This window comes from Pinus tabuliformis, chromosome 2_2, assembly GCF_031772625.1.
Source record: "Pinus tabuliformis cultivar Carrire ecotype Pingquan chromosome 2_2, CPIR1, whole genome shotgun sequence".
NCBI lineage: Eukaryota > Viridiplantae > Streptophyta > Pinopsida > Pinales > Pinaceae > Pinus > Pinus tabuliformis.
In genome coordinates, this window is record NC_142300.1 from 773,596,702 (window position 1) to 773,614,759 (window position 18,058).

Genomic DNA, 18,058 nt, shown 5'->3' on the forward strand with positions numbered 1-18,058 from the left:
TTAATTTAACTTAACTTGTATTGTCGAGTATTCATGACTAACTTAAAACCATTATTTTAGATGTAAAACTAATTCTTGCTCTTTGAAGAGAAACATTCATTCTTGAAACTTTAATAATTAAATTGTAGGATCAACGTCAGGAAAAATTATCATATTGTTTTATTGGCAACTAAATTGCTCACAAGAATTCATGGAATGATTTAAGGTTAAAAATTTATATCCCTTCATCTTAATTAACTGTTTCTTTAGGCCGATATATTCACTGCAGGAATAGGACATACTTTCGGTGAAGGAACATCGTTTCAGTACAGGAACAACGTTCCAGTGCAGGTACATTGTTGCAATGTAGGAATGTTGATTCAGGTGAGGAACGAAAACTTATAACAAAGAGAAATGCACACTTTCCTTAAACTTGAATATTGTATCATTTCCACAGAAGTAATATAATTTAGATCTCTTTTAAAATGTTTCAATTGCTTCATTAGATTAATTGTAAAGAAGTTGACTTATGTTTTAATTTATGCTTTTCATATTTACAACATAGCCGTAATATTTTAAGAGGTTTTTACATTGATTATTTCTTGAATCACTTTATTTTTAATGGGGCCTACATTCCCTTCTCCCCTGGATAATTGAGGATGACATACTGCAATAGTCAACTCAACCCAGAAGAGGATCCAAAAGTAGATTCTCGGAGTTTGTTTACTTTACTTTCGAAAAGTCTTGTTCCTTTTTCCTAAATGATGCTTCTTTTGAATTTCTTGCAAAAGCTTGGTTTTTATTTGACAAATCCCTGAGGTTGTATTATGGCAAACATTGCTGGTGTAAACCTTGCATTTATACTGCTCGATAGAGAGGGAAGAAGATTTATTGCACAAGATGCATTGATTTTTGCGTAGATGATGATTTATAATCCTATTTCATTGCTTGCGCTAGAAGAATATTTGATTTCCAATTATTCAATTTGTTTGCACTAGCTGCATTGGCTTTAGTGTAGATGCTTATTTCTAATACTATTTGATTTCTGTCTCTAGATGCATTGATTTCAATGTAAATGGTTGTTTCTAATCTTATTAAATTTATTGTACTGGATGCATTGATTTTAATGTAGATTTTGATTTATAATTATATTTGATTGCTTGCACTAGATGCATTGATTTAAGTGTAGATGTTTATTTCTAATCTTACTAGATGCATTAAATTCAGTCTAGATGTTGTTTTCTAATCCTATTACATTGCTTGCATTAGATGGATTGGATGTTTTTAATCTTGAGACTATAAATTATATAAAAAAAATTCAACATTCGATGGAGGGCAGAGTGGGAAGACTATTTCTTGCACAAGATGCATTGATTTCAGTGTAGATTATGTTTTCTTATAATTATATTTAATTTCATGCACTAGATGCATCGATTTCAGTAAACATGTTTATTTCTAATCCCTTTTGATTGCTTTCTCTAGATGCATTGATTTTACTGTAGATGTTGACTTCTAATCCTATTTGATTTCTTGCATTAGATGCATTAGTTAAATGTGGATTTGGATTTCTAATCCTATCTGATTACTCTCATTGGATGCATTAATTTCAGTGTAGATGTTGATTTCTAATCTTATTTGATTGTTTGCATTAGATAATTGGATTGCAATGTAGATTTTATTTTTAATCTTATTTGATTGCTTACATTAGATGCATTAGACGTTTTTAATCTTGACATTGTAGATTATTAGTAAAAAATATTTTCAAGATAAATTTAGTAAATACCTAAAACACTATTAATAATTAATTAGTTTTCATAAGGATTGTGCCTCGAGGGATTTGATTCATCTTGGAATATGATAGATCTAGTGTCAGATGCATCTAAGCTCATTCTAGTAGGGGGAAACCATGTCACATTTTTAGATTATCATTATTATGTATATGTTTGAGATTAACTTCAAAATTCACATTATGTTTTCTTTACTTCACGTGGCCATATCATTCTCTTATTTAATTTAGTCTCTGTTTCTTGCATTGAATTGTGCGTACATCTGTGTTTGCATGTTTTGAGTAGTTTGTGTGTTGCTGTGTTTGGATTTGGATGATAATATTTCTTAATGTTATAGTTCTTGTGTTATATTTTATGTGTATTTAATTATATATTAGTAATTAGTTGGTGATGAATAAGGGAGACAATCTTGTCAAGAGTTTGTAGGAGTATTGATAATGCACATTTATTTCATTTAATTTTAGGTATCACAACTTCTCATAACTAATTAATTCTCAATAGCGTCCCTCCATGTATTACTAAATATATCTTGAAATGTAGTTTTAATGATTTATTGCATCAATATTACTCTTGAAATAATTTTTTTCATTAACAAGTTTTGAATTAATTTATTTCCTTCAAGAATATTTTGATGAATTTTTATCTATAGGCTATTTAGCAAAGTTAAGAAATAATGTATTTTTGAATTATTTTTTTTAATGAGTGGCTAGAATTATAAATCCTTTATATTATTTGTTTCTAAAAACAATTATGACATATTTTTCAAGAATATTTTGATTTGGTTTAAATGCTTATAAATATATCGTTTCCTCTTATAAATATTATGAATACATTATTATATGCACTTATCAATTAGCAATTTTGAATATATTTTGCATATATGTGATTGTATATTAATAATTAGTTGGTGATGTAGAAGGAATAGAATCTTGTCAAGGATTACTTTGCAGGTGGATTGGTTTTGCGCATGTATTTCCTTTTAATTCTAGATATTGCAATTTCTGACAGCTAATTAATTATTAATAGTGTCCTTTTAGGTATTTACTAAATATATCTTCAAAATATTTTTTCTTAATAATCTACAATTTCAAGATTAACAACATCTAATGCATCTAACGAAAGCAATCAAATATGATTACAAAATAACATCTACATTGAAATCAAATCATCTAATGCAAACAATTAAATAAGATTAGAAATCAACATCTATATTGAAATCAACACATCTAGTGCATCCAATCAAATATAATTAGAAATCAACAACTACACTGAAATAAATTCATCTTGTGCAAGCAATCATATATGATTAGAAACAACCATCTACATTGAAATCAGTGCATCTAGAGAAGTAAACCAAATAGCATTAGAAATAAAGATCTACACTAAAACCAACGCATCTAGTGCAAACAATCAAACACAATTAAAATAAAATATGCGCCTAGTGCAAGCAATGGAATAGGATTATAAATCATCATCTACAAAAAATTAAATGCATCTTGTGCAATAAATATTCTTCCCTCTTTGCCCCCTCCATCTATATCTATATATCCATTCATCTCTCGTTCGTTGTCTCTCTATCTCAGCCCCCCCAAACACACATGCTCTCTCTCTCCATATATATCTCTCTTCCTGCCCACCTCGCTCTCTCTTTCTCTCCACCTTTATATCTCTATGTAGTTCTTCTTACCTACCTCTCTCTCCCCCTCCAACTCCCTCTCTCCTTTCTCTCATTTAATTTCTCTCTTCCTTCCTCTCTGTCCCTTTCTTTCCCACCTCACTCTATCCCCCCCATTCTCTCTTCACCCCCCAACTCTGTCACTGTCTCCCTCCCTCTCTCCTCTCTGATTCTATCCCCCCTTCCTTCCATCTCTCCTTCTTTATCTCTCTATCTCAAACCAAAACATACACACTCTCTCCATTTCTCCCTTGTTACTTCCTCTCTCAATCCATTGGAATCGTAGACCATTCAAATATTTAACTCGAGCTATTGTAGTAAACAACATACCTTGTCTCTATTCCTCTCCAATATTAATAGCAGTTTTATCCAAAGCCAATCATTGTGACTTATGGAGTGTTAAATCCTAAATAATTTTCAGTGGTAGTTGTTTTCTATTACCACATTTGAATGCAAAGTAATTAGAAATGTTGAATGATGGAAAATGTGAATAATAAGAATGTATCTAATTATAAATAGTTTATAGTTTCAAGAGGCAAACATTTTATTTAGGATGAAAGTTCAAGTATTGTATTTATGGGTGAATTATTGTAACACATAAGTCAATGCTAATTAATTCTTAATAGTGTCCTTGTAGGTACTTATTAAATATATCTTGAAAATATTTTTTCTTAATAATCTACAATGTCAATATTAACAACATCTAATGCATCTAATCCAAGCAAACACATAATATTAGAAAATAACATCTACATTGAAATCAAAGGATCTAATGTTCACAATCAAATAAGATTAGAAATCAAGATCTACACCGAAATTAATGCATCCAAAGAAAGAAATCAAATAGGATTAGAAATCAACATGTACACTGAAATCAATCCATCTAGGGAAAGAAATCAATGCTTCTAGTGCAAGAAATATTCTTCCCTCTCTCCCCTCCATTGACTCTTGTTTTTTTTTTAATAATTTAGTCTCAAAATTAACAACATCCAATCCATCTAATGCAAGAAATCAAATAGGATTAGAAAACAACATCTAGATTGAATTTAATGCATCTAATAAGATTAGAAATCAGCATCTACACTGAAATCAATGCATCTAGTCAAATAAATCAAATATAATTAGAAATATGTTATGCTCTTGACTTGCGATACATTCTAGAATACCAGAAAGGAAAAGAAATATCACCGAGAAAACATAAAAAAATGATAAAAACAACAAGTATTTTACTATTTAGAAATGAATCCAATGTTCACATGCTTCTTCGAGGGGGCAACGCCTAGAAAAATGGAGATTGATTACAATAAGACTTGATGATATTTCCTTTACTAACTAAGACTATTTATAGCTAAATGACATCCAAAAACCTAACTACTAGTGGTCCCTTTCATAACATGGTTTAACCACTTTATTTATTAACTATGGCCCATTTACAACTAACTGTGGTCCCTTCTCTCTAATGCGGGTCTACCACTTACAATTATGAATGCAAGATTTATTTACTCTCTAACTAAATGTGATTATGACTCAGGAAATTGGGCTTATGACATAAATAAAGGGGTTAGGGTTCGACCTTAACATGCCCTCCCCCATGAAAAGAAGCATTATACTCAAGGCTAAAGTTGCGGAAACTACTAAAGAATAGTGGTTGGTTGTGAGGTCACATCTCCTGGATTCATGTCTTGCCACTTAACGATGACTTCCTTGATCATGCGACCACAGAGGTGTCTTTCATGGGTATGGAGAACCTATTCTCGTTGGAGCTAAATTGAGCCTTCCTCATCTAACTAGGGTACACTGGTTTGAATTGTGCAACTGTTCCCCACCATTTTCTTGAGGCATGATATATGGAAGACCATATGGAATTTTGAAGTTGGTGGCAAGGATAGTTTGTAGGCCATTGCTCTAATGCACTGAAGCATTTGATAAGGTTCATAGAATTTTAGTGCTAGCTTCTAGCAACCCTTTTCTTTGAGAGATGTTTTCTTATATGGTTGCATTCGCAGGAATACCTAAACCCCTTCTTGAAATGTGCACTTGGAACAATGTCGATCTATCTGTTCCTTCATTTAATTTTAAGCTTGATGTAGATTACCTTTGATATGAGCTATCATGGTGCCACATTTTTGTAGGAGTTGATCATCTGCCTACACCTTAGAAAATCCAGGGATATAAGAAATAGGTGAAGGTGGGAGTTAGCCATAAACTACCTCATATGGAGTCATCTTGTTGGCCTCATGATAGTTAGTATTATACCACCATTCAGCTAAAGGTAGCCACTATATCCATTGATGTTGCTTTTCGAAAGTGAAGCAAATTAGATATGTCTCCAAACATTTTTTGACTACTTCTATTTGACCATCGGTTTGGGGATGATAAGTGGTACTTAGTTGGACCTTGTAGCATGAAAATTTCTTGCCAAAATTTATTGGTGAAGGCGTTGTCACAATAAGACACTATGGAAGTCGGCATGCCATGCAATTTGAAAATATGGTCAACGAAATATTGAGCCACCAAAGTGGGGGTAAATGGGTGGGGTAGAGAGAAAAAATGGGAATATTTAGGAAGTTTGTCCACAACCACCATGATGATGGATTTATTGCCCGAATTTGGGAGACTAATGAGAAAATCCATGGAAACACCTGTCCAGATAGAGGCACGGAGTGGAAATGGTTGTAAGGATCCTGATAACTTGATTGTTTCTCCTTTGTTGTGTTGAAACACATCACATTCAGCTACAAAAGTAAGAATTCAATTTTTCATGTCAGTCCAAAAGAAATAACGACGACTGCAAGAATAAGTATTTTGAAAGCCTAATTTTCCTACAGTTGGAGATGAGTGGAACTCTTCCAAAATGAGGGTTCTAGCAGTGGATTTCGGTGATATAACTACTTAATCGTTGTAACGAAGAATATCATCCTTCCAAGATTAATCATATAAGGAATTAGGATATTCTCTCAAGTTATTAATAAGTTGGGAGAGATACGGGTGTGAAAACCATTCCTTGTGGTCCTCTTCAATTCAATCTAGTATGGGAAGAGGGATTGATATCACGGTCCTTTCATCCTCGAATTGGCACGATAAAGCATCAACTACTACATTGTCACAACCTTTCTTGTAAATTATCTCATAATCATATCCTAGCATTTTGGACAACCATTTATTTTGCAGTGGAAATGATATATGTTGCTCCAAAAAATATTTTAGGCTTTGATGGTCCTTGCGGATTTCAAAACATCGCCCTAACAAGTATGGTCGCCTAGTCTCTACTTCATGTAAGATGCCCATCATTTCCTTCTCATAGGTAGATTGGTCTAGATGTTTTCCACTTAGTTGTTGGTTGGTGAATATCAATGGTAAACCTTCCTGCATTAATACAACACCAATACCAGTACTGGAAGCATCACATTCAATCACAAAATATTTGGTGAAGTCTGGTAGATCCAATACGGGAGTGGAGCACATGGCTTGTTTGAGAGTCACGAATGTCTGCTGAGCAACATCACTCCAGAGAAATGATTTCTTCTTGATAATATTAGTGAGGCATCTAGAAATATTATTATAATTGCGGACAAATTTTTCATAGTAGCTAGTGAGGCCCAAGAATCCCACCAAACTCTTAAAGTTTTCTGGATGGGGCCAATCTTGCATTAACTCTATCTTTTTTGGCTCAACCCTCAGTCCTTCACGACCGACAATGTGTCCCAAATACTAGACTTATTCCATGCCAAAAAAGTACTGGGAAAATTTACAAAATAATTTGTGATTGCAGAGTAGTTACAAGATGAGCTCTGCATGATGAAGATGTTTGTCCCAGGTTAGGTTGTATATGAGAACATCATCAAACATGACAAGCACAAATTTCTGGAGATATGGTTTCAGCAGGTGGTTCATGAGGCTCTGAAAACTAGACGGAGCATTACAAAGACCAAATGGCATGACCAAGAATTCATAATTGCCTTCATTACTTTGAAAGGAAATCTTGGGAATGTCTACTTTCTTCATGCAAATTTGGTGATAGCCAGAGCGAAGGTCTAGCTTGGTAAGTAATTGAGCACCATGTAGTTCATCAAGAAGATCATCAACAACTGGAATAGGTAATTTTTCTTTGATAGTGAGCCTGTTAAGGGCCTGAAACTCCGTACACATGCACCATTCACCATCTTCCTTTAGCACCATGACCACTAGTGATGAAAAAGTATTGATGTTGGGACAAATAACAGTGGCCTCAAGGAGTTCCTTGATTATTTTTCAATTTCATTATTTTAGGTGAAAGGATATTGGCATGGGTGCATATTAAGCAGTTGGGCCCCCACACAAAAAGGATGTTATCGTCATGTTCACCCCTAGAGGGTGGAAGCCCTTTAGTTTTATCAAATACCTATTGGTGGTGGTCTGAGATCTATTGCATCTCAACATGAATATGAGGAGTAGTGGAGTCAGTGGCCTTGATGGAATTAAATTGGGTGATGACTCCTTGATGGCACTTTTAAAAGAAAGTCCATTTTGTGTAAGCTAATGATAGTTGGAGCACCTGCCTAGAGTCCAAGTAATGTATGAATGTGGTAATTTTGCTTATAGCTCATATATAACTCCTAGAAATCCATTGTGATCGGGCCCTATGTGCGAATCCATTGATCACCAAAGACAATGTCACAACCACCCATTTCGATATCAAACATGTGCGTCTTTAGGTGGTAGTCTCCCATCTAAACTTTAATATTTCACAGTGCCTTCACATTTCATTATCCCCCCATCACCGATAAGGACATAAAAATTAGATATTTCCCACACAAAACGATGAAAAACTTCAAAAATTCACTTATGGATAAAGTTATGTGTGCCTCCACTATCAATAAATACCACTACTAGTCTGTGTTTAAGAAAGCCTGGGGATTTGAGAGTTTGAGGGGAAGAAATGGTTGCCAAAGCATGTAGTGAGATAACTGGTTAATTTGCCGTAGCTCTAAGATCATTGTCAGGATGGGTTTCCTGACCTTCGTCCTCAAGCCCACTAAGGGTTACGAATTCCTCAGATGAGTTGTTATTAGTAGCATCGATTTGAAATCTTTTTGATTCCTTGCATTTATACCCCAAGGAGTATTTGTCATCAGAGTAGTAGCACAATCCTTGTTTTCTTATTTAAGTTATTTCTATTGGAGACAGATTTTGAACCTTAAGTGTTTGAGTAGGGCCTTGAGCCTCGATGGGATGCCCCTTGGCTACGACATTTGGACGCGTGGACTGGGAAGCTAAGGAAATTTCCACATTGATGGCCTCTTTGCAAGCATCCATCCACATAGCTAGGTGGTGCATCCAGACATGGGCTTGGATGGCTTCTTTGAGACCACTGGTGAAACACTCTAATTAGAAGTCATCTCCTAGACTATCAGTTATGATGGCCAATGTATCAAAGGCTGCAATGTAGTCTTTTACTGTGCCTATCTACAGGAGGTTAGTAGGTCTGCACAAAAAATTAGATTGCCTATCAAAGCAGTCACATAGGGATTTTGAGAAAACGTGCCAAGTTATCTTCCCAAGATAACATTTATCATGCCATTGCCACCATTTACATCTCTCTTGGTCCATGTAAAGGGCTCCCACGGATATCGTTAAGGGAGAAATATTGTTCCACTTGTGCTACCCATAGTACAGGATTAGAGCCATCAAATTTGTATATGTCCAGCTTGTGTGGTCGAGGGTGGGAATGTTGGTGATTTCCATGCAAGTGAGTGTGATGGCGAGATTCTCCGTCGAGGTGCTCATCACCACTATGCTCCTCCGAATGAGGCCTTTTCATCATATTGGTGAGTATTGAAATCTCTGAGGTAATTTGTTCCATATTGCCCTACAACTCATCCAACCTTTTTTCAAGGCGCACGATCTTCTCATAGGCCATGACTTGAGATCTAGTATCTACCATACAAAAGCCCTAGAAAATTAATTAAGAGTGGTCTTCTTAGAAATAGGTTGAAATCAATAATCTATTGCCATGGATCACTTGAAGTCACTCTAGAAAAAAATTGGAACCGCTGAAAAGTTGAGGCTGACAAGTGAATAGTACCACTACGATCAGCTCACCATCCTGAATCTTATGAGTCTCTTGCAAGCGTCTCGTGATGGTCTCATATTTTTATTTATTTTTTATTTTTTTATTTTTCACACTCCAAAAGAATTTTTAGTGCTCACTAATCAAGACTGTAGTGGTCAAATTCTAGACAACTTGATCCTACCCAATGTCCTATGAAAATAGGGCCTGGACTACAGTAGTAGCAAGCCTCACTGCACAAAGAGTTTGATTGGCACTATGAAACTCCAACTTGGAATTTATGTTTCACAATGACAGCAAAACCCCAACTGTTAGATCTGGTTAGTACTACGGCAAAAAAACGCCTACTGTTGGATCTGATTTGCACTCCGATGGTAAAACCCCAACTGTTGGATCTTATATGGAAGATAAGGTAGTGGGCGATAATTAGAAAGAATATGGAACTATGGTCACAAAGGATTGTTAGGTGCTACAAATCACAATATATAGAGGGGTGCAACAATAGTACTCAGCACAATCATTCAGTGTGCTAACTAAGGAGGTTCAACCGTACCCTTAGCCATACTACCTGACTACCCTTATCGAGTAATCTCCCTGAGTGTTGTTCTCAATGTACCATAGCAGCAAGACGGTAAATGACTAATCTAAGGATAGGTTTCTGGTTAGCCTAGGGGGCTTCTAATATACCCAAGGGTACATGGAAGTGCATTCCACAGGCGATTCTATCTAATGTGCTACTACTAGAAGGGGTGACCACAGGGGTTACAAGGGAGTCCAAAAAGCATGACCACCTCTTGTAGTTCCTATGTGCATGACTCCCCAAATCTGTAGGCTTGTGCCCTCAATGACAGATCATGTAGTTTAAACACATTGGAATGCATCTCTATCCTAAAAACAATTATGCAAAAATTATAGGCACAATCAAAGCTAGAAAGTGCTTCGATACCACTTGTAATGTTCTTGACTGACGAGAAATTATAGAATACCACAAATGAAATGAAATATATCACAGAATACAAAATAAAATGAGAAAAATAACAAGTATTTTATTATTTGGAAATGGATTCAGTTTCACTTTCCTCTTCAACGGGGCAACCTCCACCAAAGTAGAGCTCGATTACAATAAGACTCGATGATCTTTCCTTTGCTAACTAAGTCTATTTATATCTAAATGTCATCCAAAATCCTAACTACTAGTGGTCCCTTGCATAACACAGAGCAACCACTTTATTTATTAACTATGGCCTGTTTAGAAGTAACTGTGGTTCGTTTTCTCTAATGCGGGTCAACCACTTACAATTATTAATACAGGAATTATTTACTCTCTAAATCGCTATGACTATGAATCAACCCATTGGGCTTATTACATAAATAAACGGGTTAGGGTTCGACAATAACAAAATCAACATCTACACTTAAATCAATGCATATAGTGCAAGCAATCAAATAGGATTAGAAACAACCATCTACGTTGAAATCAATGTATCTAGAGAAAGAAATAAAATAGTATTAGAGATAAAAATCTACAATGAAACCAATGCATCTAGTGAAAACAATCAAATATAATTAGAAATCAAATATGCATCTAGGGAAAGCAATAAAAAGGGATTATAAATCATCATCTACACATAAATCAATGAATCTTGTGCAATAAATCTTCTTCCCTCTCCACCCCCTCCATCTATATATGTATCTCTCTTCATCTCCCATTCTTTGTCTCTCTATCTAAGCTCCCCAAGCACAAATTCCCTCTCTCTCCATATATATCTCTCTCCTTCCCTCCCTCCCTCACTCTCTCTCTCTCTCTCATCAACTCCCATCTACATCTCTATCTCCCTCTGCCTCTCCTTTCTCTCTCTATATCACCCAAAACGCATACACACTATTTCTCCATGTTTAACTATTGCTCCCTCCTTGTTCCTCTCTATCTCCCTCTCCCCCCTTCTATTTCTCTTCCCTCATTCTCTCCTCAACATCTACACTGAAAGAAATCAAATATGATTAGAAATCAACATCTACACTGAAATCAATGCATGTAGTGTAGGCATTTAAATAGAATTCTCAGAAAACATCATATACACTGAAATCAATGCATCTAGTGCAAGAAATATTCCTCCCTCTCCCCCCTCCATCAAATCTATTGTGAAGGGTTCTCTGTTGTAGTTCATTGTCAAAAAAGGTAGCCAAAATAACCTCATTTCAGCAGAGGTCATGAAGTGGCTGAGCCTAAAGCCTATCATCCACAACCGTACACCATCGGATGGCTTTGCCAAGGATGAGATCTTTGTGTCATCTAGCATTTTCGCCTTCCCTAGAACATCAAGCCCTTCACAAATGAGGTATTGTGTGACATTGCTCCTTTTCAAGTTTATGATGTATTGTTAGGAAAACCATACTTATGGAAGTGACATGTTGTATATGAGTTTAGACCTCGCTCTATGATTATTACTTTGACTAATAAGTTATACATAATGTTAGATGTACACTTGCCTATTGTCATCTCTTTCATCTCTACAAAGCCATGTAGTAAGCTCATTTCACAGACCAAGAAATTTGTTTTCCTTGTGATTCGCCCCCAAGGCAAGAAGAAGGTTATGGACATGACTTCGAGGGAAGGCTCCTCTACACAACAACAACAAATGGAAAAGGTCATGGATGAGTACAGGGATATTTTCACCTCACCCATAGGGGTACCTCGCATTATGAGGTCAAGAACTCCATTGATCTAACACCAAGCATGTTGCTGCACAATGGACCGAACTGTCGATGCTCTATTTTGGAGAGCTTTGAGATGAAGAGGAAAATTCAGGAACTCCTACAGAAAAAGAACATTAGGAAAATCTCATCACCCTTTGGGAGCCTGATTATATTGGTACAAAAGAAGGATGGGACCTCGAGGCTATGTATTGAATATCAGGCACTGAACGAGATTATTGTCTGGAGTAGGTACACAATCCCACATATTGGTGTTGTTATAGACTAGCTCAATGGGAGAAAATATTTTAGCATGATTGACATGAAGCCAGGTTATCACCAAGTGCCTATCGAATCCTCTGATGTGTGTAAGACTACCCTTAAATCCAAGGAGGGCCTTTTCGAATGGTTAGTCATGTCATTCAGACTAACAAATGCCGCTACAACCTACATGAGACTGATGGATGACATCTTGCAACCCTTCACCAATGGATTGGTTGTGGTTTATTTAGATGACATCTTGATCTTCAACTATAGTTGGGAAGAGTACCTCCGTGATATTCGACAGGTCCTTGAAACCGTTCAACAACACAAGCTATGTTGTAACTTGGAGAAACACACCTTAGGCCCGACCCAAGTTCAATATCTAGGGTACATCATTGATGAGCAAAGTGTACATGTGACCCATCCAAGTTCCAAGTCATTCGGGATTAGCCAGACCTGACCACTCTAACAGATATCTACAACTTTTTGGGTCTTGCCAATTTCTATAGTAGGTTTGTGTTAGGGTTCTCTCATATCGCTTGGCCTTTAAGTCAGGTCACCAAGGGTTGAGCAAAAGCAAAGCTCTTTTGGTGTGAAACCCAATTGTGAGTGTTCTTTGAGTTGAAGAATCACCTTTGTTCTACAGTAGTGCTCACATTACCATACCTACAACAACCATTTGAGATTGAGACAGATGCCTCTAACTATGCTATCGGTGTGGTTCTTACTCAACATGGTTATCCAATGGCTTACATAGTGAGACACTTTCAAACACAGTCTAGAAGTACCCCACTTACAAAAAAGAAATGTATTCCATTGTGTACGCCTACCATGAGTGGAAGCATTACATTCTAGGGAAGGAAACGATCATCCAAACAGACAATTGGTCTCTAGAGTTCATACAAACACAAGGGATGTTGCAAAACGATCACCATAAGAAATGTTCGACCTATCTGAAAGATTTCCATTTGAAAATTAAGTATAAGAAGGGAAACACCAATAACATCATTAATTGCCTTAGCCGACCACCGGTCATGGCTCTAATCATTATGGTAAACTCCTATGGGCATGAGACATCGCGGTCATTGCATCTTTACAAGAGGGGTCTAGAATTCAACAACATATACCAGACACTCCTCGAAGGGAAGAAAGTTCCAAATTTTCACCTTCACGATGCACTATTATGCCACTTGGGATGCATCTGTGTTCCTTCAAGTGAGTGTGACAAGTTGATTTTTAAGGTGCACTACAGTTGAGTCAATGGACATTTTAGAGTAGAGAAAAAAATGGTGGTATTGCATAAGTATTTCTATTGGCTAAAACTTCATCAAGATGTTGGGAAGTACATTATAACTTGCACCAACTGTGTCATTGCATGACAAACCATGAAGAAGAAATGCTTGTATACAACTCTACCTACTCCTAGTTGGACTTGGGAATCTGTCTCCATGGATTATATGTTGGACCTTCCTTCTACTAAGCATGACAATGATTTCATTTTCGTGTTCCTTGACAGATTCTCTAAGATGAACATCACGACAACCTACAAGAAGTATATCATAGTAGAGGCCACTGTGACGCTCTTCTTTGAACAAGTGTGGGTACACTTTGGGATCCCATGGTCCATTATCTCATATCGGGACAATATATTCTTGAATGAATTTTGGTCAAGTCTCTCGTCGATGCTGGATACAAAACTTACTGAGTCCACATCTTTCCATCCTCAAATTGATGGCGAAATAAAGGTTGACAACATGATGATCATACACATTCTATGAATGTACAAATCAAAGCATCCACACACATGGGATCAAAGTCTCCCCTATGTATAACACAGCTACAACAGAGCTCTCCACGGCTCAACAAGCCCCAACCCTTTTGAGATAGGGCTAGGATTTCAACCATTATGCCCCATTGATGTGTCCATACCATTTGTAGCCACTCAGGTAGATTTGGCTCATGTGCAGTTTGAAGCTGAAAGGCCTAACAACTTCACTGAGCGCATTCGACACACCTGCCAATAGGTCCATGATATATTGGACAGAGCCAATTCTAAGTATAGGTAGTGCCATGATTAGGATCGAGTGTTGGAGAAGTTCTAGGCCGGTGACAAAGTTTGGCTACATTTGCAGAAGGAGTGTCTTTTTGGATGCCACTGCAATCTTTGCCCACTCCGATATGGGGTATACATAATCTACAAGGCCATCAGTGACAATACCTTCGAGCTCAGCATCCCATCGTTTCATGTTCTGAACCCATTGTTCAATTTAGATCACCTTCCGCCATTCTTTCCACCTTTGTTGGACATGTCTTACAATGCAAAATAACTCATACAAATAGAGGTCAACCAGAACAGCATGGAACAGACCACAAATGATAACATCATGGACACATATATCAAGAATAGTTGGCAAACGATGATATAACTATATCGAGTTGTCAAAGCAGGCCAACTCCTCCACCAGGGTAGGTGGCTCATGAGGGACCAAGTTTAACAAAAGTTTCCTCACCTCATGGAGGCTTTCCATGCAATGGGGACCATTTCTTCCTAAGGAGGAGGGATGATCCATGTGGTTATTGGTGGCCACCCAACGATTGCACCTAGAGCCCCTAGTTATTTTCATATGTTTCCTTGTTCATTTCAACATTTACTATTTTCAGCAGTTTTCAGGTCATGAACTTCCGGAGTCATTTTGATCCCCTAAACAGTGTTTTTCTAGGGTCTGGAACATGTCAATGGCTATAGGGAGGGGGATGTAAGGAAACCTGTAGTACTCAGCGAGACCTTTCCAACAAGGTATCATGCACGCCAAACGAAGATCATATGACCAAGTTATGACCCCGAGAAGTTGGATGCCCAACTAACCCCAACGGGGCCCATAAACTCATGGTGTTACATCTCCTAGAGTTAAGGTTTTGCTTGTTTATGGATTTCTCATGTCTTACAATAATAAATAGACCCTTGAGCCTAATTGTAACATAGTTCAGAGGCATGCAGCTCCCACATATCTTCTGAGCGATAAGCTACCATCGCATGAGCTATCTTATTTCCATTATGTTTCTAAGCATAGTTCGTTATTTTATTAATGAAATGAAGTATTTTTCTATTGCTTTTCTATGTTTATGATTATATCTATAACTTGTTGTGTTCTTGTTTGAGCTCGGACCAATATTATATATCTCTTAATATTCTTCATTCAAATTTAGCACAAAATATTTCTATTGACAGAATGACATAAATATACTTGAATTGTAAACATTTATAGTCCGAATTTAATAACCATATATTTTGCACTAATCTACTTCAATGAATTTTATACTTATCTAAAGCCTTTCAGAAATAGCTTAAGGGCTTCCAGATTCCTCCGAGTCTTGACCCAACTTCCTTTTTAGTTCCCCCCCGATCTCTTCCTTCAACTATTAGAAAGGTAGTTAGAAGTAATTATAATTTTGTTTCACCTCCTCAACCCTTAGAAAAATAATGCTAAATTTTCTTTGGGTTAACTAGTCTTTTTCTTGCACTAGTAATCACTTTCCAAGGTAACTATATTTATCTCCCATAGTTCCATGTAAAAATTCCACCATATAAAATTTCTCTCCAACCTTGTAAATTTTCTTATGGTATGTATTTTCTGTCACACACACACACACACACACACACACACACACACATGTTTCTTTCCCTCCTGTCAAGAAAAAATTCAATATAATGATAGAAATAGGATTTTTCTTCCTTTCTTTTTCTTCCCCTTTAGGCATAACTAATTTCAACTATTTTCTGGGTAGTTAGAGGTTAATCTCTCATGTTATTGTATAACATATTTATAAGACGAATAATATACCAAACATAACTTTTTCATTTCATTATTGGAAATGGAAACAATATTTTCATCACATGTAATTGAATCTTTTTTTTAAACTCACATGGAATGTAAATATCGAATGGGAATTATAAGTATTACATTACATATATTATTTACATGATATGCATTTATAGTACATAGTGTGAGTCTTGGATTCATATTCCAAGCAGTCTCTTGGACATCGATGGTTGTTCACATTCCACACAAACCCATAGAGGATTAGGTGTCCAACATTCCCCTGCTTAATCCGAAGGGGTATGTATGAGTTGAGGAAGAGAGTTGTAATACAAAATGTGCAAAAATGCATGGCAACACTAGGCTGAATTTGATCTCTGAAATGATTGTATAAAGGGGGTGGTTTAAGGATGATCACCAACACTGGAATGCTTAGTGTGGTTCCTGGACCTCTTCCAAATATAGCATGAAGCCGAGGTCTTCTGCTAGAGGAAGCGTGCCTCATATTTTGAAGAGGGAAACCTTCAACCTTGAAAGGAAGGTCTCAACCTGTGATGGCTTAAGGATGACCACCAAATATGTAATGCTTAATGGAATAACTAGAACATTTCAAAAACTAGAAAGAAGTTGAAGTCTTCTGTTAGATGAAGTGTCTCCAATTGTTTGAAGGGATCTGACAACCTCGCATAGATGATTCAACATTGATCATCAACCTAAGGCATGCCGAAGGGAATCTTTGTCACAGGCTACAGCTCTGAATCTGGGCTAGGAGGTTGTGGCTCAAGCTCGCTTGATGTGGCTTTGAAGCTTGTAGATGACCATCATTTCCCCCCCTGTTAGATACAAGGTGAGAAGATGGAGAAAACTCAGCTACCAGATAGTTTAATATTCTATAAGAAATTCTAACATATGACACAAATATCATCTTGGATGTTGAAACCAATTGCCAAGAAGAGATCCATCCAAGATGAACCTTTGTTCTTGGAGAAGTCTTGTTTTTGAAGCATCTATGCGAAGAATGAGTGGTTTTATGACAATGATTACATGGATGAAGATCAAAATAGTGATATTTCATATGGCCAACTTGATCACAATGTTTCCATTTAATAACTTTTGGATGCAAATGTGGAGTAGAAGAATTTGGAATAGGTGAAGGTGGAATGCCATGAAGAAACCCAACACTTTGAAGCTAAATCAGCTTGGAAAATTCTATAATATGATAGGACATGTCCTTATAATAACCAAGACTTGTTTGTGCTTGTTGTGGACATGTTGTTCCCAAGGTCTAATGATTTTCTTGTGAAGTGAACTCTGAATTTCCAATTCTACATGTTATTTTGCTACTTCTTTGAGCTCTAGAAATGAATCAAATTGCTTTTTTATGGGAGTTTTCTTCAATGATGTGAACATAATGAGGTTCAAAATGATGACTCCTCTATTTTAATTCCTTTTTTTGAATTGAGATTCAAGCTCCAAAAATTATATCTTCTCTTGTGCATTTTGCAGAGAATTTTTGATATCAAAAATATTATCCTTGTTGATGTTTACCATCCCATTGATAGTGGATTGTATCAAAGTATTTATTAAATCTAATACACCATAAATTAGAGCCATTTTTGGGGCTTTAACATATACACACAATGTTCCAATCAACCAACAACAATGACCGTGATGCACTTAACACTGTGGTTGAAAGAAGGTTTCAATGTTCAATATATATCATTATATACCTTACATTCTACCAAAAATTAATGCGTACATATGCTCATTTAATGATTTAAAACATTTCTTT